The sequence below is a fragment of the Ranitomeya variabilis genome, chromosome 1 (genome assembly GCF_051348905.1).
Source record: "Ranitomeya variabilis isolate aRanVar5 chromosome 1, aRanVar5.hap1, whole genome shotgun sequence".
Taxonomy (NCBI): domain Eukaryota; kingdom Metazoa; phylum Chordata; class Amphibia; order Anura; family Dendrobatidae; genus Ranitomeya; species Ranitomeya variabilis.
Genome location: NC_135232.1, coordinates 456,812,538 through 456,837,940, shown reverse-complemented (window position 1 = coordinate 456,837,940; position 25,403 = coordinate 456,812,538). Strand labels below are relative to the sequence as shown.

At 45.4% G+C, this 25,403-nt stretch overlaps 2 protein-coding genes and 1 long non-coding RNA gene across 5 annotated transcripts in view; 1 reads left to right on the top strand and 2 right to left on the bottom strand.

Annotated features, from left to right (window-relative positions):
* LOC143764528 (prostaglandin reductase 1-like) overlaps nt 1–25,403 on the bottom strand; it is a 374,831-nt gene that overhangs the window by 88,970 nt on the left and 260,458 nt on the right. The window lies entirely within an intron of this gene.
* Nucleotides 1–25,403, bottom strand: part of LOC143764511 (prostaglandin reductase 1-like) — a 162,876-nt gene that overhangs the window by 88,970 nt on the left and 48,503 nt on the right. The window lies entirely within an intron of this gene.
* LOC143764545 (uncharacterized) overlaps nt 1–25,403 on the top strand; it is a 42,545-nt gene that overhangs the window by 1,348 nt on the left and 15,794 nt on the right. The window lies entirely within an intron of this gene.

Genomic DNA, 25,403 nt, shown 5'->3' with positions numbered 1-25,403 from the left:
TGACCAAGAGTACAAATAGTATAATTGCGCTGCATGGATGCATGGGACCGGGCTTGGACCAGCATTTCAAGTTTAGCCATTGAGAAGTAACAGGTGGATGAGTGACAGGTGTTGGCCTGGTGTTTTGAGAGCTCAGCTAAATTCAGACAACAACCATGAAAGTGAGCCAACTTGGGGTCACAAGAATTATGGGCAGCCACCAGGAAAAGTGGCATCAATTGACCCACAGTTCAAATTTTATAATGGTGCAGCAGTGAGGTGTCAGGAAATAGGAAGAAGTTCTGATTACTTCAATTACACATACAGGGCTCTCAGCTGCAGTTTCCTCTGCCTTCCAGTACAAGGCTGGAATTGTAAGCCACTCTTTCTCCATCCCCCCGGCTATATAGTTGAAATGTGAGGCCAGTATGCTAGCACATTCACTGAAGAATGTTTATGTCTCTGAGCTGCGAAAGCTGTCTCTCCCTAAATCCCTCATCCCCCCCACCTAATACCAGCCAAAACTGGTACAGCCTGTTCCAGAAGGCATGGGACTCTATTGTTCTTTGAAAGTTAGGAATATTGGCATTGATTAGGCTAGAGATATAAGGATTATATATTCCGGATGTCTGTCGAGAGATCTATGGCTCACGGAAATTGCTAGGAGCTAAACCCAACGAGTGCAAGGAGCGGGTTTCTTCATAAGCGGGTCTTGCAACTTCGCCGTGTTTACAATTAAAAGTATCCCCCGATGTGGTGCACATCCTGATCATTGTGTCATTTGTATACGAGGTTCATACAGCGAGCTATGTATAAAAATGGTTTGTCCCAGCTCTAAGAAAGGGGAGGATTCAGCCTCTGATTGAGGTCACCACAGGGTGAGTGCCTTGGTTTTAAACTGGGAAATAAGTGAGTGAAGCAGCAGTCTTCGCTTGTCTTTTGTCCAAGGAATGAGCTGTGTCACATCTGAGATGCACTGAGATATATGCCCATCCCCCACAGCACATGGTCTGCCATGAGATGAGATGATATGAACAAAATATAAGTGTTTTTTCAACTTTAATCTCATTTTATTTGTAATTGTACTGTACATACGACTTTAATCCCATAATCCGAAAAAAGAGGGGTTTAATATAGGCAGAGCATAAGCACTTCGATAATAGATGCTGAAATAAATTACCTATTGAGGTATGAAGTGACACATTAGCGGATGACAGTAAAAAAGATCTTTATTAACCAATAATTTAAAATTAACAATTTTTAAAAAAGACAGGATGGTGTAAATAAATGGACCTCCAAAATGTAAACAGGTGGTGACCCGCGATTCCCAGTGGTAAGGTATTTTATAGATATACATGAAAAATGTTACTATATTAGCGGCAATAATATCCCTATAGAAGAGACACGGCTGTTTATGTGGATGGACGTGGAACACGTCTCTTTTAGAATCCCACACAACAGTCTGATATCTAAACAGTGGGTATAGTAAAGAAATAAGTAAACAAAAATATGTATATATATATATTAGGCAATACTCTCATATCAGGGGATAGGTAAGGCTCTGGCAGTATATTGTGATGGTATTGGGGATGAAATTAGTGGGTTGCTACCAATGATTACTGCTGTGCAACAAAGGAAAATGGCAAGAAAAACCATAAAGGAGAATGGCCACTAGGTGGCAGTGTGAGGCATAGAAGAGGAAACATTGTTTCCTAAGGGAAACAGCCAGTAGCAAAGAAAAAAAAAAGAAAACAAAAGAAGAACCATAACGGAGCCAAAACTAGCATTTACCTGATGGTGAGTAGCAGTGGGTGCCGATTGACTGGGGAAGCGGGTCGCCTCCTGTGCTGTTGTGGATTCTGTTTGTGGGCTCCCTCTGGTGGTTACTGCTGGTACTGGGTGACTTTGGTGGGTTGCGGCCTTTGGTTTCCACCTGTCCATCAGAGGCTGGGTGTTTCCTATTTTACCTGGCCTTTCTGTCATTCCCTTGCCGGCTATCAATGTATTCAGATGTGCTCTGTTTGGTTCCTGCCTACCTGCTCCCAGATCTTTCAGGATAAGCTAAGTGCTGATTTTCATTTGTTGGTTTTTTTGTCCAGCTTGCTTATTATGTCTCTATGCTAGCTGGTAGCTCTAGTGGACTGAGGTTCTCCCCATGTGCCATGAGTTGGCACATGGGTTCTTGTAATCTCAGGATGGTTTTTTGATTAGGGTTTTTTGCTGACCGCTCAGACCCCTTTTGTATCGTTCTGCTTTCTAGTTTACAGCGGGCCTCAATTTGCTGAACCTATATATATCATCTCTATGTGTGTGCCTTCCTCTCATTTCACCATCAATACATGTGGGGGGCAACTATACCTTTTGGGGTTCATTCCTCTGGAGGCAAGTGAGGTCTTTATTTTCTCTGCAGTACTAGTTAGCTCTTAGGCTGGTGCGTGGCGTCTAGAACCAACGTAGGCACGCTCCCTGGCTATCTCTAGTTGCGTTTGTCAGGCGTAGGGCAGCGGTCAGCCCAGGTTCCATCACCGTAGAGCTCGTCCGATATTTTGTATTACCTTGCTTGTCCCTTGCTATCCCTAGCCATTGGGATTCATGACAATATAGCCGGCCCACAAAGTGTTAATTGTTTGGGCTGAAGCAGGAGAAAAAGAAGTGTTTAACCCCTTCCCGACATTTGACGTACTATCCCGTCGAGGTGGGGTGGGCCCGTATGACCGCCGACGGGATAGTACGTCATCACCGATCAGCGGCGCTCACGGGGGGAGCGCGGCCGATCGCGGCCGGGTGTCAGCTGCATATCGCAGCTGACATCCGGCACTATGTGCCAGGAGCGGTCACGGACCGCCCCCGGCACATTAACCCCCGGCACACCGCGATCAAACATGATCGCAGTGTACCGGCGGTATAGGGAAGCATCGCGCAGGGAGGGGGCTCCCTGCGGGCTTCCCTGAGACCCCCGGAGCAACGCGATGTGATCGCGTTGCTGCGAGGGTCTCCTACCTCCTTCCTGGCTGCAGGTCCCGGATCCAAGATGGCCGCGGCATCCGGGTCCTGCAGGGAAGGAGGTGGCTTACCGAGTGTCTGCTCAGAGCAGACACTTGGTAAGCCTGCAGCCCTGCACAGCAGATCGTCGATCTGGCAGAGTGCTGTGCACACTGCCAGATCAATGATCTGTGATGTCCCCCCCTGGGACAAAGTAAAAAAGTTAAAAAAAAAATTTTCCACATGTGTAAAAAAAAAAAAAAAAAAAAATCCTAAATAAATAATAAAAAAAAAAAATATATTATTCCCATAAATACATTTCTTTATCTAAATAAAAAAAACAAAACAATAAAAGTACACATATTTAGTATCGCCGCGTCCGTAACGACCCAACCTATAAAACTGCCCCACTAGTTAACCCCTTCAGTAAACACCGTAAGAAAAAAAAAAAAAAAACGAGGCAAAAAACAACGCTTTATTACCATACCGCCGAACAAAAAGTGGAATAACACGCGATCAAAAAGACTGATATAAATATCCATGGTACCGCTGAAAACGTCATCTTGTCCCGCAAAAAACAAGCCGCCACACAACATTATCAGCAAAAAAATAAAAAAGTTATAGTCCTGAGAATAAAGCGATACGAAAATAATTATTTTTTCTATATTTTAGTTTTTATCGTATAAAAGCGCCAAAACATAAAAAAATGATATAAATGAGATATCGCTGTAATCGTACTGACCCGAAGAATAAAACTGCTTTATCAATTTTACCAAACGCGGAACGGTATAAACGCCTCCCCCAAAAGAAATTCATGAATAGCTGGTTTTTGGTCATTCTGCCTCACAAAAATCGGAATAAAAAGCGATCAAAAACGGTCACGTGTCCGAAAATGTTACCAATAAAAACGTCAACTCGTCCCGCAAAAAACAAGACCTCACATGACTCTGTGGAGCAAAATGTGGAAAAATTATAGGTCTCAAAATGTGGAGACGCAAAAACTTTTTTGCTATAAAAAGCGTCGCTGGTTTCACACTTGCGTTTTTGTCTGCAGCGTTTTTTGCACAAAAAAACGCATGCGTTTTTTCCCTATATTTAACATTGAAAATGCATGCGTTTTTTTTGTACGCGTTTGGTCGCGTTTTCAAACGCATGCGTTTTTTTTCTGCATGCGTTCATTTTCAGAAATACAGCCTGCAGTATTTTCTTGCGTTTTTAAGCACATGCGTTTGTTTGCGTTAAAAACGCATGCATTTAAACACACTGAAAAGCCACCCACCACCATCAAGGTGATAAAGGGATCCAAACCCTAACCCTAACTCTACCCCTAACCTCACCCCTAACCGTTTAATGAACATTTTCTGACAGTCATAGTGCCACGTATTTCAGTGCCACGTATTTCAGTGCCACGTATTTCAGTGCCACGTATTTCAGTGCCACGTATTTCAGTGCCACGTATCACATATTTCAGTGCCACGTATCACGTATTTCAGTGCCACGTATCACGTATTTCAGTGCCACATATTTTAGTACCACGTATTTCAGTGCCACGTATTTCAGTGCCACGTATTTCAGTGCCACGTATTTCAGTGCCACGTATTTCAGTGCCACGTATTTCAGTGCCACGTATCACGTATTTCAGTGCCACGTATTTCAGTGCCACGTATTTCAGTGCCACGTATTTCAGTGCCACGTATTTCAGTGCCACGTATCACGTATTTCAGTGCCACGTGTTTCAGTGCCACGTATTTAAGTGCCACGTATCACGTATTTCAGTGCCACGTATTTCAGTGCCACGTATTTCAGTGCCACGTATCACGTATTTCAGTGCCACGTATTTCAGTGCCACGTATTTCAGTGCCACGTATTTCAGTGCCACGTATTTCAGTGCCACGTATCACATATTTCAGTGCCACGTATTTCAGTGCCACGTATTTCAGTGCCACGTATTTCAGTGCCACGTATTTCAGTGCCACGTATTTCAGTGCCACGTATCACGTATTTCAGTGCCACGTGTTTCAGTGCCACGTATTTAAGTGCCACGTATCACGCATTTCAGTGCCACGTATTTCAGTGCCACGTATTTCAGTGCCACGTATTTCAGTGCCACGTATTTCAGTGCCACGTATTTCAGTGCCACGTATTTCAGTGCCACGTATTTCAGTGCCACGTATTTCAGTGCCACGTATCACGTATTTCAGTGCCACGTGTTTCAGTGCCACGTATTTAAGTGCCACGTATCACGTATTTCAGTGCCACGTATTTCAGTGCCACGTATTTCAGTGCCACATATTTCAGTGCCACGTATTTCAGTGCCACGTATTTCAGTGCCACGTATTTCAGTCACGTTTAGGGTTAGGGGTAGGGTTAGGGTTAGGGCTAGGGTAGGAGGTAAAGTTAGGGTTGGGGCTAAAGTTAGGGTTGGGGCTAAAGTTAGGGTTAGGGTTTGGATTACATTTACGTTTGGATTAGGGTTGGGATTAGAATTATGGGTGTGTCAGGGCTAGGGGTGTGGTTAGGGTTACCGTTGGGATTAGGGTTAGGGGTGTGTTTGGGTTAGGGTTTCAGGTAGAATTGGGGAGTTTCCACTGTCCAGGCACATCAGGGGCTCTACAAGCGCGACATGGCGTCCAATCTCAATTCCAGCCAATTCTGCGTTGAAAAAGTAAAACAGTGCTCCTTCCCTTCCGAGCTCTCCCGTGCGCCCAAAAAGGGGTTTACCCCAACATATGTGTTATCAGCGTACTCGGGACAAATTGAACAACAACTTCTGGGGTCCAAGTTCTCTTGTTATCCTTAGGAAAATAAAAATTTGGGGGGCTAAAAATCATTTTTGTGGGAAAAAAAAGATGTTTTATTTTCACGGCTCTGCGTTATAAACTGTAGTGAAACACTTGGGGGTTCAAAGTTCTCACAACACATCTAGATAAGTTCCTTGGGAGGTCTAGTTTCCAATATGGGGTCACTTGTGGGGGGTTTGTACTGTTTGGGTACATCAGGGGCTCTGCAAATGCAACGTGACGCCTGCAGACCAATCCATTTAAGGCTGCATTCCAAATGGCGCTCCTTCCCTTCCGAGCTCTGTCATGCACCCAAACAGTGGTTCCCCCCCACATATGGGGTATCAGCGTACTCAGGACAAATTGGACAACAACTTTTGGGGTCTAATTTATCCTGTTACCCTTGTGAAAATACAAAACTGGGGGCTAAAAAATCATTTTTGTGAAAAAAAAAAAGAATTTTTATTTTCACGGCTTTGCGCTATAAACTTTAGTGAAACACTTGGGGGTTCAAAGTTCTCAAAACACATCTAGATAAGTTCTTTGGGAGGTCTAGTTTCCAATATGGGGTCACTTGTGGGGGGTTTGTACTGTTTGGGTACATCAGGGGCTCTGCAAATGCAACGTGACGGCTGCTGACCAATCCATTTAAGTCTGCATTCCAAATGGCGCTCCTTCCCTTCCGAGCTCTGTCATGCGCCCAAACAGTGGTTCCCCCCCACATATGGGGTATCAGCGTACTCAGGACAAATTGGAAAACAAATTTTGGGGTCCAATTTATTCTGTTACCCTTGTAAAAATACAAAGCTGGGTGCTAAAAAATCATTTTTGAGAAAAAAAATAAAAATTATTTTCACGGCTCTGCGTTATAATCTGTAGTGAAACACTTGGGGGTTCAAAGCTCTCAAAACACATCTAGATAAGTTCCTTAGGGGGTCTACTTTCCAAAATGGTGTCACTTGTAGGGAGTTTCAATGTTTAGGCACATCAGGGGCTCTCCAAACGCAACATGGCGTCCCATCTCAATTCCAGTCAATTTTGCATTGAAAAGTCAAATGGCGCTCCTTCCCTTCCAAGCTCTGCCATGCGCCCAAACAATGGTTTACACCCACATATGGGGTATCAGCGTACTCAGGACAAATTGCACAACATTTTTTGGGGTCCAATTTCTTCTCTTACCCTTGGGAAAATAAAAAATTGGGGGCAAAAAGATCATTTTTGTGAAAAAATATGATTTTTTATTTTTACGGCTCTGCATTATAAACTTCTGTGAAGCACTTGGTGGGTCAAAGTGCTCACCACACATCTAGATAAGTTCCTTAGGGGGTCTACTTTCCAAAATGGTGTCACTTGTAGGGAGTTTCAATGTTTAGGCACATCAGGGGCTCTCCAAACGCAACATGGCGTCCCATCTCAATTCCAGTCAATTTTGCATTGAAAAGTCAAATGGCGCTCCTTCCCTTCCAAGCTCTGCCATGCGCCCAAACAATGGTTTACACCCACATATGGGGTATCATCGTACTCAGGACAAATTGCACAACATTTTTTGGGGTCCAATTTCTTCTCTTACCCTTGGGAAAATAAAAAATTGGGGGCGAAAAGATCATTTTTGTGAAAAAATATGATTTTTTATTTTTACGGCTCTGCATTATAAACTTCTGTGAAGCACTTGGTGGGTCAAAGTGCTCACCACACATCAAGATAAGTTCCTTAGGGGGTCTACTTTCCAAAATGGTGTCACTTGTAGGGGGTTTCAGTGTTTAGGCACATCAGGGGCTCTCCAAACGCAACATGGCGTCCCATCTCAATTCCAGTCAATTTTGCATTGAAAAGTCAAATGGCGCTCCTTCCCTTCCAAGCTCTGCCATGCGCCCAAACAATGGTTTACACCCACATATGGGGTATCAGCGTACTCAGGACAAATTGCACAACATTTTTTGGGGTCCAATTTCTTCTCTTACCCTTGGGAAAATAAAAAATTGGGGGCAAAAAGATCATTTTTGTGAAAAAATATGATTTTTTATTTTTACGGCTCTGCATTATAAACTTCTGTGAAGCACTTGGTGGGTCAAAGTGCTCACCACACATCTAGATAAGTTCCTTAGGGGGTCTACTTTCCAAAATGGTGTCACTTGTAGGGAGTTTCAATGTTTAGGCACATCAGGGGCTCTCCAAACGCAACATGGCGTCCCATCTCAATTCCAGTCAATTTTGCATTGAAAAGTCAAATGGCGCTCCTTCCCTTCCAAGCTCTGCCATGCGCCCAAACAATGGTTTACACCCACATATGGGGTATCATCGTACTCAGGACAAATTGCACAACATTTTTTGGGGTCCAATTTCTTCTCTTACCCTTGGGAAAATAAAAAATTGGGGGCAAAAAGATCATTTTTGTGAAAAAATATGATTTTTTATTTTTACGGCTCTGCATTATAAACTTCTGTGAAGCACTTGGTGGGTCAAAGTGCTCACCACACATCAAGATAAGTTCCTTAGGGGGTCTACTTTCCAAAATGGTGTCACTTGTAGGGGGTTTCAGTGTTTAGGCACATCAGGGGCTCTCCAAACGCAACATGGCGTCCCATCTCAATTCCAGTCAATTTTGCATTGAAAAGTCAAATGGCGCTCCTTTCCTTCCGAGCTCTGCCATACGCCCAAACAGTGGTTTACCCTCACATATGGGGTATCAGCGTACTCAGGACAAATTGTACAACAACTTTGGGGGTCCATTTTCTCCTGTTACCCTTGGTAAAATAAAACAAATTGGAGCTGAAATAAATTGTGTGTGAAAAAAAGTTAAATGCTCATTTTTAGTTAAACATTCAAAAAATTCCTGTGAAACACCTGAAGGGTTAATAAACTTCTTGAATGTGGTTTTGAGCACCTTGAGGGGTGCAGTTTTTAGAATGGTGTCACACTTGAGTATTTTCTATCATATAGACCCCTCAAAATGACTTCAAATGAGATGTGGTCCCTAAAAAAAAATGGTGTTGTAAAAATGAGAAATTGCTGGTCAACTTTTAACCCTTATAACTCCGTCACAAAAAAAAATTTTGGTTCCAAAATTGTACTGATGTAAAGTAGACATGTGGGAAATGTTACTTATTAAGTATTTTGTGTGACATATGTCTGTGATTTAAGGGCATAAAAATTCAAAGTTGGAAAATTGCGAAATTTTCAAAATTTTCGCCAAATATTCGTTTTTTTCACAAATAAATGCAAGTTATATCGAATAAATTTTACCACTAACATGAAGTACAATATGTCACGAGAAAACAATGTCAGAATCGCCAAGATCCGTCAAAGCGTTCCAGAGTTATAGCCTCATAAAGGGACAGTGGTCAGAATTGTAAAAATTGGCCCGGTCATTAACGTGCAAACCACCCTTGGGGGTGAAGGGGTTAAGGGAAATTTTTTTTTTTTTTTTTTTTTCCTTCAGAGTTTTGCTGCCTAGCCCTTAATTGCTGTCTAGCTGCTTCTTACCTCCTCTTAACCCTTGAATGGCTCTGATATTAGCTGTTTAACATGGATGTCCAGAGTTTGGCTTCCAGCCTGAGTAATCTCGCGGCAAAAGTTCAAAACATACAGGATTTTGTTGTTCACACTCCCATGTCTGAACCTAGAATTCCTATTCCAGAGTTCTTTTCTGGAGATAGATCTACCTTCCTGAATTTCAGGAACAATTGTAAATTGTTTCTTTCTTTAAAATCTCGCTCCTCTGGAGACCCTGCTCAACAGGTCAAGATTGTAATATCTTTCCTGCGAGGCGACCCTCAGAATTGGGCATTTGCATTGGCACCAGGGGATCCTGCATTGCTCAATGTGGATGCGTTTTTTCTGGCATTGGGATTGCTCTATGAGGAACCCAACCTGGAGATTCAGGCTGAAAAGGCTTTATTAGCCCTCTCTCAGGGGTATGATGAAGCGGAAATATATTGTCAAAAATTTCGGAAATGGTCGGTGCTTACTCAGTGGAATGAGTGCGCCCTGGCTGCAAACTTCAGAAATGGTCTTTCCGAGGCCATTAAGGATATTATGGTGGGGTTCCCTACGCCTACAGGTCTGAATGAGTCGATGGCTATGGCCATTCAGATTGATCGGCGTTTACGGGAGCGCAAACCCGTGCACCAGTTGGCGGTGTCTTTTGAACAGGCACCTGAGACTATGCAATGTGATAGAATTCAGTCCAGAAGTGAACGGCAAAATTATAGGCGGAAAAATGGATTGTGTTTTTATTGTGGTGATTCAGCTCATGTTATATCAGCATGCTCTAAACGCACAAAAAGGGTTGATAAATCTTTTGCCATTGGTACTCTGCAGCCTAAGTTCATTTTGTCTGTGACTCTGATTTTTTCACTGTCTTCCATTTCCGTCGATGCCTATGTGGATTCGGGCGCTGCCCTGAGTCTTATGGATTGGTCATTTGCTAAACGCTGCGGTTTTAGTCTGGAACCTCTGGAAGTTCCTATTCCTCTGAAGGGAATTGACTCTACACCATTGGCTATGAATAAACCGCAGTATTGGACACAAGTGGCCATGCGCATGACTCCCGTTCATCAGGAGGTGATTCGCTTCCTTGTACTGTATAATTTACATGATGTACTAGTGCTTGGTCTGCCATGGTTACAAACTCATAATCCTGTCCTGGACTGGAAAACAATGTCTGTGTTAAGCTGGGGATGTCAGGGGGTTCATGATGATGCACCTCCGATTTCAATCGCTTCATCTACTCCTTCTGAGATCCCTGCGTTTTTGTCTGACTATAGGGATGTTTTTGAGGAGCCTAAGCTCAATTCGCTCCCTCCGCATAGAGATTGTGACTGTGCTATAGAATTGATTCCTGGCAGTAAGTTCCCTAAGGGTCGTTTATTTAATCTGTCACTGCCAGAGCATACTGCTATGCGGAATTATATTAAGGAGTCCTTGGAAAAGGGACATATTCGTCCATCTTCGTCCCCTCTGGGAGCAGGTTTTTTTTTCGTGGCAAAAAAAGATGGTTCCCTGAGGCCTTGTATAGATTATCGCCTTCTGAATAAGATTACAGTCAAGTATCAGTATCCATTGCCATTATTGACTGATTTGTTTGCTCGCATTAAGGGGGCTAGGTGGTTCACTAAGATAGATCTTCGCGGTGCGTATAATCTGGTGCGGATAAAACAGGGTGATGAGTGGAAAACCGCATTTAATACGCCTGAGGGCCATTTTGAGTATTTGGTAATGCCTTTTGGACTCTCCAATGCTCCGTCAGTCTTTCAGTCCTTTATGCACAATATTTTCCGTGAATATCTGGATAAGTTTATGATTGTGTATTTGGATGATATTTTGGTGTTTTCTGATGACTGGGAGTCTCATGTTCTACAGGTCAGGAAGGTGTTTCAGGTTCTGCGGGCCAATTCTCTGTTTGTGAAGGGCTCAAAGTGTCTCTTCGGAGTCCAGAAGATTTCTTTTTTGGGGTACATTTTTTCTCTTTCTACTATTGAGATGGATCCCGTCAAGGTTCAGGCGATTTGTGACTGGACACAACCTACATCTGTTAAGAGCCTTCAGAAGTTCTTGGGGTTTGCTAATTTTTATCGTCGGTTCATTGCTAATTTTTCCAGTATTGTTAAACCTTTGACTGATTTGACTAAAAAGGGTGCTGATGTTGCTGATTGGTCTCCTGCGGCCGTGGAGGCCTTTCAGGAACTTAAGCGCCGGTTTTCTTCTGCTCCTGTGTTGTGTCAACCAGATGTTTCACTTCCTTTTCAGGTTGAGGTTGATGCTTCCGAGATTGGAGCGGGGGCGGTTTTGTCACAGAGAAGTTCTAATGGCTCGGTGATGAAGCCATGTGCATTCTTCTCTAGAAAATTCTCGCCCGCCGAGCGCAATTATGATGTGGGTAATCGGGAGCTTTTGGCCATGAAGTGGGCATTTGAGGAGTGGCGTCATTGGCTTGAGGGTGCTAAACATCGTGTGGTGGTCTTGACTGATCACAAGAATCTCATTTACCTTGAGTCTGCCAGGCGTTTGAATCCTAGACAGGCTCGTTGGTCGTTGTTTTTTTCTCGTTTCAATTTCGTGGTTTCATACCTGCCAGGTTCAAAGAATGTGAAGGCAGATGCTCTTTCCAGGAGTTTTGTGCCTGACTCTCCTGGAGACTCTGGGCCTACTGGTATCCTTAGGGATGGGGTAATATTGTCCGCCGTATCCCCAGACTTGCGACGTGCATTGCAGGAGTTTCAGGTGGATAAACCGGATCGTTGTCCACCAGAAAGACTGTTTGTTCCGGATGATTGGACCAGTAGAGTCATCTCCGAGGTCCATTCTTCTGTGTTGGCTGGTCATCCTGGAATATTTGGTACTAGAGACTTGGTGGCCAGGTCTTTTTGGTGGCCTTCCTTGTCTAGGGATGTGCGTACCTTTGTGCAGTCTTGTGAAGTGTGTGCTCGAGCTAAGCCTTGCTGTTCTCGGGCCAGTGGGTTGTTGTTATCCTTGCCCATCCCGAAGAGGCCTTGGACGCACATTTCCATGGATTTTATTTCTGATCTCCCGGTTTCACAGAAAATGTCCGTTATCTGGGTTGTGTGTGACCGCTTTTCTAAGATGGTTCATTTGGTGCCCTTGCCTAAGTTGCCTTCCTCCTCTGAGTTGGTCCCTTTATTTTTTCAGAACGTGGTTCGTTTGCATGGGATTCCGGAGAATATCGTTTCTGACAGGGGATTCCAGTTTGTGTCTAGATTTTGGCGGACGTTTTGTGCCAAGATGGGCATTGATTTGTCTTTCTCGTCTGCATTCCATCCTCAGACGAATGGCCAGACGGAGCGAACTAATCAGACCTTGGAAACTTATTTGAGGTGTTTTGTTTCTGCTGATCAAGATGACTGGGTTGCTTTTTTGCCACTGGCCGAATTTGCTCTTAATAATCGGGCTAGTTCTGCCACGTTGGTCTCTCCTTTTTTTTGTAATTCGGGGTTTCATCCTCGTTTTTCCTCTGGTCAGGTGGAGTCTTCGGATTGTCCTGGAGTGGACGTGGTGGTGGACAGGCTGCATCAGATTTGGAACCAGGTGGTGGACAATTTGAAGTTATCTCAGGAGAAGACTCAGCAGTTTGCTAATCGCCGTCGCCGCGTGGGTCCCCGACTTCTTGTTGGGGATTTGGTGTGGTTGTCTTCTCGTTTTGTCCCTATGAAGGTCTCTTCTCCTAAGTTCAAGCCTCGGTTCATCGGTCCTTATAGGATCTCGGAGATTCTTAACCCTGTATCTTTTCGTTTGGATCTCCCAGCATCGTTTGCTATTCATAATGTGTTCCATCGGTCGTTGTTGCGGAGGTATGAGGTGCCCGTTGTTCCTCCGGTTGAGCCTCCTGCTCCGGTGCTGGTGGAGGGAGAATTGGAGTATGTTGTTGAGAAGATCTTGGATTCTAGTGTTTCCAGACGCAAACTCCAGTATTTGGTTAAGTGGAAGGGTTATGGTCAGGAGGATAATTCCTGGGTGGTCGCCTCCGATGTTCATGCGACTGATTTGGTCCGCGCCTTCCATAGAGCTCACCCTGATCGCCCTGGGGGTTCTCGTGAGGGTTCGGTGACCCCTCCTCAAGGGGGGGGTACTGTTGTGGATTCTGTTTGTGGGCTCCCTCTGGTGGTTACTGCTGGTACTGGGTGACTTTGGTGGGTTGCGGCCTTTGGTTTCCACCTGTCCATCAGAGGCTGGGTGTTTCCTATTTTACCTGGCCTTTCTGTCATTCCCTTGCCGGCTATCAATGTATTCAGATGTGCTCTGTTTGGTTCCTGCCTACCTGCTCCCAGATCTTTCAGGATAAGCTAAGTGCTGATTTTCAGTTGTTGGTTTTTTTGTCCAGCTTGCTTATTATGTCTCTATGCTAGCTGGTAGCTCTAGTGGACTGAGGTTCTCCCCATGTGCCATGAGTTGGCACATGGGTTCTTGTAATCTCAGGATGGTTTTTTGATTAGGGTTTTTTGCTGACCGCTCAGACCCCTTTTGTATCGTTCTGCTTTCTAGTTTACAGCGGGCCTCAATTTGCTGAACCTATATATATCATCTCTATGTGTGTGCCTTCCTCTCATTTCACCGTCAATACATGTGGGGGGCAACTATACCTTTTGGGGTTCATTCCTCTGGAGGCAAGTGAGGTCTTTATTTTCTCTGCAGTACTAGTTAGCTCTTAGGCTGGTGCGTGGCGTCTAGAACCAACGTAGGCACGCTCCCTGGCTATCTCTAGTTGCGTTTGTCAGGCGTAGGGCAGCGGTTAGCCCAGGTTCCATCACCCTAGAGCTCGTCCGATATTTTGTATTACCTTGCTTGTCCCTTGCTATCCCTAGCCATTGGGATTCATGACACTGTGCCCGACGAGCGCCGTTTCGGCTTCTTCAAAGCCCCTCTTGTTTGAAGAAGCCGAAAGGCGAAACGGCGCTCGTCGGGCACAGGAGGCGACCCGCTTCCCCAGTCAATCGGCACCCACTGCTACTCACCATCAGGTAAATGCTAGTTTTGGCTCCGTTATGGTTCTTCTTTTGTTTTCTTCTTTTTTTCTTTGCTACTGGCTGTTCCCCTTAGGAAACAATGTTTCCTCTTCTATGCCTCACACTGCCACCTAGTGGCCATTCTCCTTTATGGTTTTTCTTGCCATTTTCCTTTGTTGCACAGCAGTAATCATTGGTAGCAACCCACTAATTTCATCCCCAATACCATCACAATATACTGCCAGAGCCTTATCTATCCCCTGATATGAGAGTATTGCCTAATATATATATATATATATACATATTTTTGTTTACTTATTTCTTTACTATACCCACTGTTTAGATATCAGACTGTTGTGTGGGATTCTAAAAGAGACGTGTTCCACGTCCATCCACATAAACAGCCGTGTCTCTTCTATAGGGATATTATTGCCGCTAATATAGTAACATTTTTCATGTATATCTATAAAATACCTTACCACTGGGAATCGCGGGTCACCACCTGTTTACATTTTGGAGGTCCATTTATTTACACCATCCTGTCTTTTTAAAAAATTGTTAATTTTAAATTATTGGTTAATAAAGATCTTTTTTACTGTCATCCGCTAATGTGTCACTTCATACCTCAATAGGTAATTTATTTCAGCATGTACATACGACTTGTCTACTTTTATAATACCTTTTTATACTTCTGTAAACACTACCTACCTTTTATGGAGTAAAATATATAAAATTGCTAGTTTTTTCTCCTTTCTCTGTAGCAAACTGTCGGGTCCTCAAAATTGAATTATGCTACTAATTTGGGTTGGCTCTGTACCCGTTACTACGTAAGAAATAGAAGCTGTTGGCAGCGGATTTGTCCTGTGCGTTTGGGAGGCTTTATAGCGACTGGCGACGTTGATAATTATTGTTCCCTGCTGAGTGGGAGTAGTTGTATCACCCTCGCTGCAGTGTGCCCATTAGCCAGTACAAAGTAAGGCAGTCTTTCTGGCGACTAATTATCCTAGGTGCAGTATCCGGTATGACCTGAGGGTAAGGGGGCGCCAGAGAGCTGCAAGTTCCAAACCGGAACTGGGATGTGGGATATAGATTAATCCCCTTCAAAAAGGAACCAGGGGCAACCTAACAACCCCGGTTCATGACAAATTGGTGTGCGTGGTAGGGAAGATAAGGATATCCTCCCCATGAACCGTGACATCAGGCATGAGACATGGTCTAGGCCAGCATTTACAGCTTTGAACTAAAGTTAAAATTAAGAGGTGGATGAGGGACTGGTGTAAGCCTGCTGTGTGGGAGCCCTGATACCTCATGCAACAGCTCAAAATGCTTTTTCTGCTCAGCCACACTCAGGTGGCACAAATATCAGCTTCATAGACTACTATTGTGAGAAACATTTAAGGATAGTGTGAGGCAGTAACAGGTGTTATATGCAAGGGATGCTATTTGTCTCCCAAGATGCGCACAGAAGCAAATTGAGGCCGCGGGAGTGCATTGCAGTCACAGGCATAACTGTGATTGTGGTGCTAAATAAAAGTAGGTTTTGGTCTTGGGCAAGCTAACTGCCCAAGGCAGATTTTAGAAAACTCGCCATGGCCTTTTATTTTTGGAGCAGACTACAGGATGGTAGTGGGGCGGTCTGCTTCCTCCTGGCCAAGTCTTACAAGTGGCCTATGGCCACAGATTCCTTGTAAAAACCCTGCAGCAAAGGGTTGGGTGTGTCAGTCTTGGTTTGCAAACTTGCAGAGAAGGTTGCTCTGCAAACTCAGCCTGTGTGAGGTAACATGGAGCCAAGCGGAGCCAAAAGGCCTGGCACCCCCTCATCGCAGCACGGTGCAGTCGCCCATCGCAACCAGCCTCGGTTACGGACTGTCTTGATTCCCATCTGCGACCCGGAGTATACGGTGTACTTTGTGCATTTCTGGACATTAATACACATTTGCTTTTAACTTTCCTGTGGTCCCTGCTTATCTTTCACAATGCACCAGCCTCGCTGCACTACAATAGTAACACGGTAGTTGACTGAAAGTAAGTGGTGGTCTGCTGGTCTGGGAGCCACAGGCAACACACTTGAAGGAGACTCAACTTGGAGTCCAAACATTTCCAAAAATTAGGGACAGACATCAGGAAAAGTGGCATCAATTGACCTACAGTAGAAATTTTGGCACAGCAAGGATGGATGGGACAGGGCCTGGCCCAGCATTTCTATCTTACAAATTGATCAGTAACAGGTGGATGAATGGTGTGGGCCTGGTGCTCTGAGATCCTTTCCACTACAGGCAACCCAACAGATGGAGACTCAACTTGTAGTTTCCACATTTCAAAAAATTATTAGCGCAGAGCACTAAAGTGGCATCAATTTCCCCAGAGAAGAAATAGTATAAAGGTGCTCTGACACACCTTCCACTACAGGCAACCCTCCAGATGGACACCCAACGTGGAGTCTCCACATTTAAAAAAATAATTGTCACACACCACTAAAGTGGCAACAATTTCCCCAAAATAGATATATTATAATGCTGCTCTGAGACCCCTTCAACTACAGACAACCCACCAGATGGAAACTCAACTTGGACTCCCCACATTTAAAAAAATTATCTACAAGGTGTACCGCTGTGCATCTGTCAAAGAAAGGAAGCCGGGTAGCCCGTCCAGTAACAGAAGTTGTCAGTTGTCTTTGGATAGGATGAGATGGTGTTTGTTCAGTAGAGCTTTCAGTGACATTACCGCCTACCCAATGTACACCACGAACACCAAGCCTATTCCTCCTTGCACCACAACCTCGCTTTTCCCCACTCATGTTGTAGGTACCTCTTTTAACGGGCTGTTTCACAACCCTAGGCCCAGACCTGTCAATCACCAGTCACTAAATTAACAATAATTATTTATTTGTTCAGGTAGTGTGGCTAAACCACAGATTTAGCACAAAAGATTCATATGCTGCAGTGGTGACTGGTCGCTGTATCACCGAATCAACAGCACTATGAATTTATCTGCTGAAGTGGCGATCTATCTAAACTGGCTGAGAATAAACCCCCTAGCTAACTATCTGACTACTTGCAGCAGCAGCCTCACTATGCTGTTACACTCACAAAATGGCACCAAAGCCACATGTCTGCTTTTTATATGGAGAGACACATGTGACTTCAGCAGTCAGTGTTAAAAGCCTTTGCGTCTGGACATTGTGGATGGTTTCTGCATCCTGATTAGATCCCTAAATCTCCACACATTAAGTTATCGTATAAAACGACTGGGCGTATAAGATGACCCCCTAACTTTTCTAGTTAAAATATAAAATATTCTTAAAAGTCGGGCGTCTTCTTATACGCCGTGTGTCGGCTTATAGGGCGGGTGACCAATGTGCATATGGTGGAGTGGTCCCGATGACGAAGAGAGGGGGCGTCTCACACGGAAGGAGTAAGTGGAATATTTCCCTATTACCTCATTGTGGCAGTGATGCTCTCTGTGCTGGGGGGCGGAGGCGGTGGCTCCTCTTTGTGCAGTGTGGGGACTCTGTGCTGGGGGCGGCGGCGGCTCCTCTTTGTGCAGTGTGGGGGCTCTGTGCTGGGGGGCGGCTGCGGCGTGTCTTTGTGCAGCGTCGGGGCTCCGCCGGCATTTCCTCAAAGCCCGGAGGCCCCGGCAGCTCCATTCCTGCGATGCGGTGGCCTCCGGGAAAATGGCCACTGGGGTTGATGCATGCTCAGATTCAGATCTCGTCTCCCGAGATCTCGGGACGAGATCTGAATCTGATGATGGCGACCATTTATTCTGGTGTCACTGTCTGCCCTATGAATTTGTATGTTACTTTCTGTGACTACCATGATGAGGCGTTCAGTTCATCTTTTTCCAGATAAGTATCGGCTCTCACTCCCTGCCCACATGTTTACTATTATCGCAATGCAGTCTTCGGCTGAAGGTTGTAGTTATTAAAAGCTGTGTTTTTTGTCCTGCCTATTGTGCATTTGCACATTGCGGTGGTTTCCCCATTAAGCTATTATTATTATCAATAGGACATTTCAGGGAAAGCCATCAGTGAGTGGGGGCGCCATATCCGCTGTACAGTAGGGTGCCAACCCCCACAGTCAGGCAGGATTTACATCAATAGGGTTCAGGGTTAGTGAGATGTTTGTTGAGCACAAGCACTTTTTTGGTTTTGCACTCATTGTCTTAGTCCGTGTCTCTCACCCTGCCACAAGGAGCCCCATATGTGCAATATATACCTATACTCATTTGCTCCTGTAACTGGTCTATAATTTTCCTGTTGGTTACAAATGACAGTGAGAATGAGTCACTTTGCTTAGGGCATATTGCAGGAGCAATAGGGTCAGCCGCCGACGAGTGGGGGCGCCAATTTCGTTTTTTGTATATAGGGTGCCAACCTCCGCTGTCAGGCAGAGCTTGTTATAGTATCCCTATTTAGGGTCGGACTAGAGAGCACGGTTATGTGTTATATGTGTTTATCTGTTGTAGTTGTGTCATGGTTTTAATCCAGTTTAAATAAAACTTGATATTTTAATCTATCTCATCAATAAGGAGTTAAGGTTATTCCCTTTGCTAGACTACCATGATGACCATACCATGGCTAGCATAGAATGAGGGTATGTGCCCATGATCAGGAATTGCTGCAGGTTCTGACTCTGCAAAAACACAGAGGCCAGATGTTAAAGCATAGTGGGTGGGATTTCTAGAAATTCCATGTTCGCAATGCATATATGTGTGCCTGCAGAAACTGACATACTGTGTGTTTATGAGCCACAGAATATTAATTTCTCTTGCAAAGACGCTAGTCTCTGCAACAGAAATTTGCGCAATAGAAAGTATCTGGATGCAGTAAATCCGCATGGTTAGAATGCAGAATTTTGGACTCAGCAAAAATATGCTGCGTCCAAAGCGCTCCAATTCCTGATCGTGGGAACCTACCCTCAGGGTTAAATTCCTAGTTAATTTAAGGCCCCGTCTCACATAGCGAGATAGCTAGCGAGATCGCTGCTGAGTCACAAGTTTTGTGACGCAACAGCGACCTCAGTAGCGATCTCGCTATGTGTGACACGTACCAGCGACCAGGCCCCTGCTGTGAGATCGCTGGTCGTGTCGGAATGGCCTGGACCTTTTTTTGATCGTTGAGGTCCCGCTGGGTAGCACACATCGCTGTGTTTGACACCTTACCAACGACCTCGTTAACGACTCAGACACTGAATCGTCATAATAGCTCCCATGTGACATCGTTGTACAGGTCGCTACAGGTCGCTGGTGAGATGTCAAACAGTGAGATCGCAGGAGCGATCGTTGGTAAGATCTCACTGTTTGACATCTCACCAGCGACCACATAGCGACGCAGCAACGATCCCTGACAGGTCGTATCGTTGTCGGGATCGCTTTAGCGTCGCTAAGTGAGACGGGGCCTTAACTCTCTCTAGCTTTGTAATGTAATTATAACAATTAACACTGCAACCAGCCCCAGACAAGGGGCCCAATCCTGCACATCGCCCTGCTGGGAAAATTCACAATGGACGAGAAAATAGTAATTAACTTTCTTTTTCTAATTTTAGCCTTGTGTGCCCAATGCCCAATTCTGCTCCACTGCCTACTCTTGCTCAGAGGGCACTAGATTAATACACCCTAGTCAATGCCCCCACTCACTAAAAAAATTCTCCTCTTTACAAAAAATAACAATCTTGATCAATAAGTAATCTCATGGAATATTCATCCCTTATCGCCTACCAATGGTGAATCTAAAGGTAACTCCATTTTTGCTGTTGCTTGATATAATGAGTCACCTGGCAGCCTTACATTGCTTGGATAGATGCTTCATCACTTATCCTTGAATTCCATCACATTGCAATTTCTCAAATCAGGCAATGCTCAAACACACTGCACTATTGCTGTAACTCCTGGAGGCTGTTTTTAGCTACGTAAGAACAGTTGAAGTGCCCACACATTTCCCTAATTCAAGTGGGTATATTTATTTGAAAAATCTTGCACAATACAATTGAAGACATGCAGGAGCATGTGGTACTCTGTTCAAAAGCATTGCAGCTATAAAGTTTCTTGCATTGAAACTTAGTCGCCCAACCATAGTTAACGTGGAATCATCTGTTGTGACATTTGATTCAACATTCTGACCTGTTGCTGTTGGGGTTGGGAGCAGAGGCGTAGCTAGGGTTTTGGTCCAGGGGGGGCGAAGCTTCTGAGTGGGCCCCTAACCAGGTAACCTTCATTACAATTCGGTGATGCGCCCTAATAGTGGAGGAGAACCTCAGCAGATGACCGCGCTGTTACTGAAAATAATCTCCATATAAAGACCAACACTGATATTACCGCCATATGGTCAGTGGTAGATACCAGTCCTACAGAACATATAACAGATCACTGCACAGTTACAGATAATGACTTACCTCTGACGTTCTTTCTGATAGAATTGTTCATTTTTCCCGTCTTTTCCATCTGGCCCAGACCGACATGACAACATCTTCCAGCTACAACTCATCTGCAGAGAATACAACAAAGACACATTTCACTTCTCATATTCCAGCCCCATCACATCACCATCTATTCCCAACCTGCACAAACTCCTCATTCTGCTGATACCCCAATACAGAGCCGCTGCTGCCGTATGTGTCCCTATTACTGCCCCTGATACCCCAATACTGAGCCGCTGCTGCCGTATGTGTCCCTATTACTGCACCTGATACCCCAATCCTGAGCCGCTGCTGCCATATGTGTCCCTATTAATGCCCCTGATACCCCAATACTGAGCCGCTGCTGCCGTATGTGTCCCTATTACTGCCCCTGATACCCCAATACTGAGCCTCTACTACCGTATGTGTCCCTATTACTGCACCTGATACCCCAATACTGAGCCGCTGCTGCCGTATGTGTCCCTATTACTGCCCCTGATACTCCAATACTGAGCCGCTGCTGCCGTATGTGTCCCTACTACTGCACCTGATACCCCGATACTGAGCCGCTGCTGCCGTATGTGTCCCTATTACTGCACCTGATACCCGAATACTGAGCCGCTGCTGCCGTATGTGTCCCTATTACTGCCCCTGAAACCCCAATACTGAACCGCTGCTGGCGTATGTGTCCCTACTACTGCACCTGATACCCCAATACTGAGCCGCTGCTGCCGTATGTGTCCCTATTACTGCACCTGATACCCGAATACTGAGCCGCTGCTGCCGTATGTGTCCCTATTACTGACCCCGATACCCCAATACTGAGCCACTGCTGCCGTATGTGTCCCTATTACTGCACCTGCTGTGTGGTTCTCTGTGCCCTCTAAATTCTAAAGCACCCCTCTATAATATAGTAATGCCAGGTGCAAGTGCCCTAGAAAACAGTGCCCACATTTTGTCCCCTAGAAAGTAATAATGCCCTCTGTGTGTGACCCTTTGATAGTCACAGTAACCTGAGTTCCCCTGTAAGAATAAGTGCCCACTTTACATTTAATAAAGTCCCGAGTCTCCCCCACTGTACAGCTCCCCTATACACAGTATGATGCCCCCTCACTGTATATACTGACCCGTTAATATCCCCCAAACTGGCTCCAACACTGTATGATGGCCCCGTCGCTGTAATCTCCACACTGAATGATGGCCCTCTAGATAGCCTCCATATAGCATAATACACCAGATAGTCCTCAATAAGGTATAATACATTCCCCATAGGCCTCCATATAGTATCATGCACTCCCCATAGGCAGACTCTATAGTATAATGCCCTTCACATAGGAAGACTATATAGTATAATGCAGCTCCCATAGGCAGCCTCTATAAGGAAGGCTGTAAATGTGTCCCCAATCCCCTCCGCAAGGCATAAAAATGACCTCTCATTATACTCACCAATGGCTCTCACCAAGGCATCGCTGGTCTTGACTTAAGATCGCCATCCTCCATTACTGCTTCATCTGTATGACACATTCTACGTCATCCACACCGTGTCACCCATCGCGCTCCTGTGCAGGCACACTTCTGTCTGCGCTGCTGAAAGCAGAGCCAAGTACTGTAGTGCGTATGTGCTGGGAAAGGCCAAAGGGCGCTGATAACCTGGAAATAAAGCCGGCGCATGCGCACTACAATACTGTGCTCTGACTTCAGCAGGGCAAAGAGAAGTCCAGCTGCATGGGAGTGCGATAGAGGACACTGAATGCATGATGTAGGACGCATCTTCCACACGAAGAGGGACAGCGATCACAGGAAGAGGGTCGGCGCCGGATCAAGACTGTGACGCCGGGACTGCGCCATCCGTGATTATAATAAAAGCTCTTTTTTGTGCCTTGCATAGAGGATTGGGGACATAGAGAGCATTCTAGAACACTATGTGAGGGCGTACAGATGCTGGCCGGACCTTATATGGTGACAGGCTCCCACATGTAAAAGCCGTCCTGCAAGATTCCAGCCACTCGCAAACTTAAGAAAATAATCATTCTCCTTCTCATAAGCTAATCAGCAGTAAATACATTATGTGCAAGACACTTATCGATCACATGTCAGTGTTCAGTGTCTGTCCAGATTGCAGGATAAACAAGACGTACAAGTTTAAAGGGAACCTGTCACCCCGTTTTTTAAAGATGAGATAAAAATAGCGTTAAATAGGGGCAGAGCTGTGCTTTACATTAGTGTCTTTTTTGTGCCTTTATTCCCCAGCTATGCTGCTGAAATACCTTTGTAAAGTCACCATTTTGGGCTGTCACTCACGCTGGTCTGGACAAATGGGCGTGGTGACAGCACTGTTTCTTCCCCCAGATCTTGCTTATCTGTCCGTTGGTGGCGTAGTGGTGTGCGCATGTCCAGCTGCCGAATCCACTGCGCAGGTGAAGGAAAAGAGCGCGATCTGCGCTATTCCCCTGGTGATCGGTGGGGGTGGCCATCTTCCTGAGGCCGCGCGTGCGCAGATGGAGTGCGCGGCTTCCCGGGGCTTCAGGAAAATGGCCGCCGCGATCTCCATCTGCGCACGCGCGGCATCCCGCGGCCATTTTCCTGAAGCCCCGTGCAGCAAAGCACTCCATCTGCGCACGTGCGGCCTCAGGAAGATGGCCGCCCCCACCGATCACCAGGGTAACAGCGCAGATCGCGCTCTTTTCCTTCACCTGCGCAGTGGATTCGGCAGCTGGACATGCGCACACCACTACGCCACCAACGGACAGATAAGCAAGATCTGGGGGAAGAAACAGCGATGTCACCACGCCCATTTGACCAGACCAGCGTGAGTGACAGCCCAAAATGGTGACTTTACAAAGATATTTCGGCAGCATAGCTGGGGAATAAAGGCACAAAAAAGACACTAATGTAAAGCACAGCTCTGCCCCTATTTAACGCTATTTTTATCTCATCTTTAAAAAACGGGGTGACAGGTTCCCTTTAAGAACCTTCATTGCTTTATATACTGTGCCTGCATGTATGTATTCAAGGCAACAGATCAGACATATCAAATAGCAAATGACATGTGCCAAGATACTCATCATGCTGTGTGGAGAGTGTCCTCTGGTCCTGGGGGCTGCTCCTCAGGCTCCTCCAAGTCAGATGCTGCAGACATCATGTGCAGGCAGTGAGCTCAGCTCACAGTCACAGGCAGAGACCCCCTGCGCCCCCGGCTGCTGCTGCTGCTGGAGCTGATCACTTCTCTGCAGCACAGGAGCTTTGAGCAGAGCGCGCTCAGCCGGGATTGGGTGAGTGACCTCCCTTCCCCCTCTCCTCCACAGACTGCAGAAGAGCGATCACATGACTCACTCCCTGCACTCTGATTGGAGGCCTTCTCTTCTCTCTGCTGACTCCCTGTGAGTGTTTGTACCGTGCATGTTACTTTAGCTACATACACAGTACAAACGCAGGGGAAATGAAAGATAATCATTGACCGGACTAGGCAGGGGCCCCTAACGCCAGCCCTGACAGTAGCGTAGCTCCGGGTGGGCCCCCTCAGAGCACAGGGCCCGGGGCAACCGCCCCCTCTGCCCCCCTGGTAGCTACGCTACTGGTTGGGAGATATGGAATCATAGAATCATAGAATGGTAGAGTTGGAAGGGACCTCCTGGGTCATCTGGTCCAACCCCCTGCTCAAAGCAGGATTCACTAAATCATCCCAGACAGATGTCTGTCCAGCCTCTGTTTGAAAACTTCCATGGAAGGAGAACTCACCACCTCTCGTGGCAGCCTGTTCCACTCATTGATCACCCTAACTGTCAAAAAGTTTTTTCTAATATCTAATCTGTGTCTCCTCCCATTCAGTTTCATCCCATTGCTTCTAGTCTTTCCTTGTGCAAATGAGAATCAAGATGATCCTTCTACAATGTGACAGCCCTTGAGATATTTGAAGACAGCTATTAAGTCTCCTCTCAGTCTTCTTTTTTGCAAACTAAACATTCCCAAATCCTGTATCTATTTGAGTTGGTGTGGAGGAGGTGAAGGAGGGGCATAAGTGCTGATTTGTGTGGAGGGGCCACCAGTCACAACCTAGTCTTTATATTGTTTTGCATCACTGTTATTCAATACATTGACTCTGAAGGCCATGAATGGACATTTTCCATTTTCCTTGGCCATAATTTCTGCTGTTGTTGGTGGAGTGCCAAGGAGCGGACCATGATATCTGAAAAGTGAGAGCACAAAGCAATTATGGCATTCTTGGTATCCTCCATTGAGGTTGAGAGAACACCATCTTTTTGCAAAAGACAATAGAATGCATGTGGCATGGCAGTGACTGTGGGGAATAGTAGCTAAGTTTCCATACAAACGGATGACTGGAAGCATAAAGCTGATGATGCAACAGAAGAAAAGAAGAAAGATTACACAATGCAGTAAATTATTATGAGGATAATGATGATGATTACATCAACCAGACATCAGGGGGATGAAGGAATTTAGCTCCGAAACGCGCGTCGGGTGTGTGCGCGTGTCCAGGACGGTGAGGTACCCTAAGGTAATGTTTATCAATATCTTCCCTTGATTATACACTTTATGCGCTTAGCACTTTTTCTTGTTGTTGTAATGCTCAGTGTCCAAGGGAGTTTCCCATGTGCATGAGTAGATCCTCCCTATAGTTTACCTTTTTTGCACTTAAGCACTTTACTATTTTGCAACATTGCACACTGTTATGGGAGCTTCATTTGTTACCATATAATTGGATTTTTCCACGTTGGCACTTACGTGTTATACTTTATATTTTCTTTTGTAAAATACTTCAGGGAACTATTTATACCCCAATCTTTGGG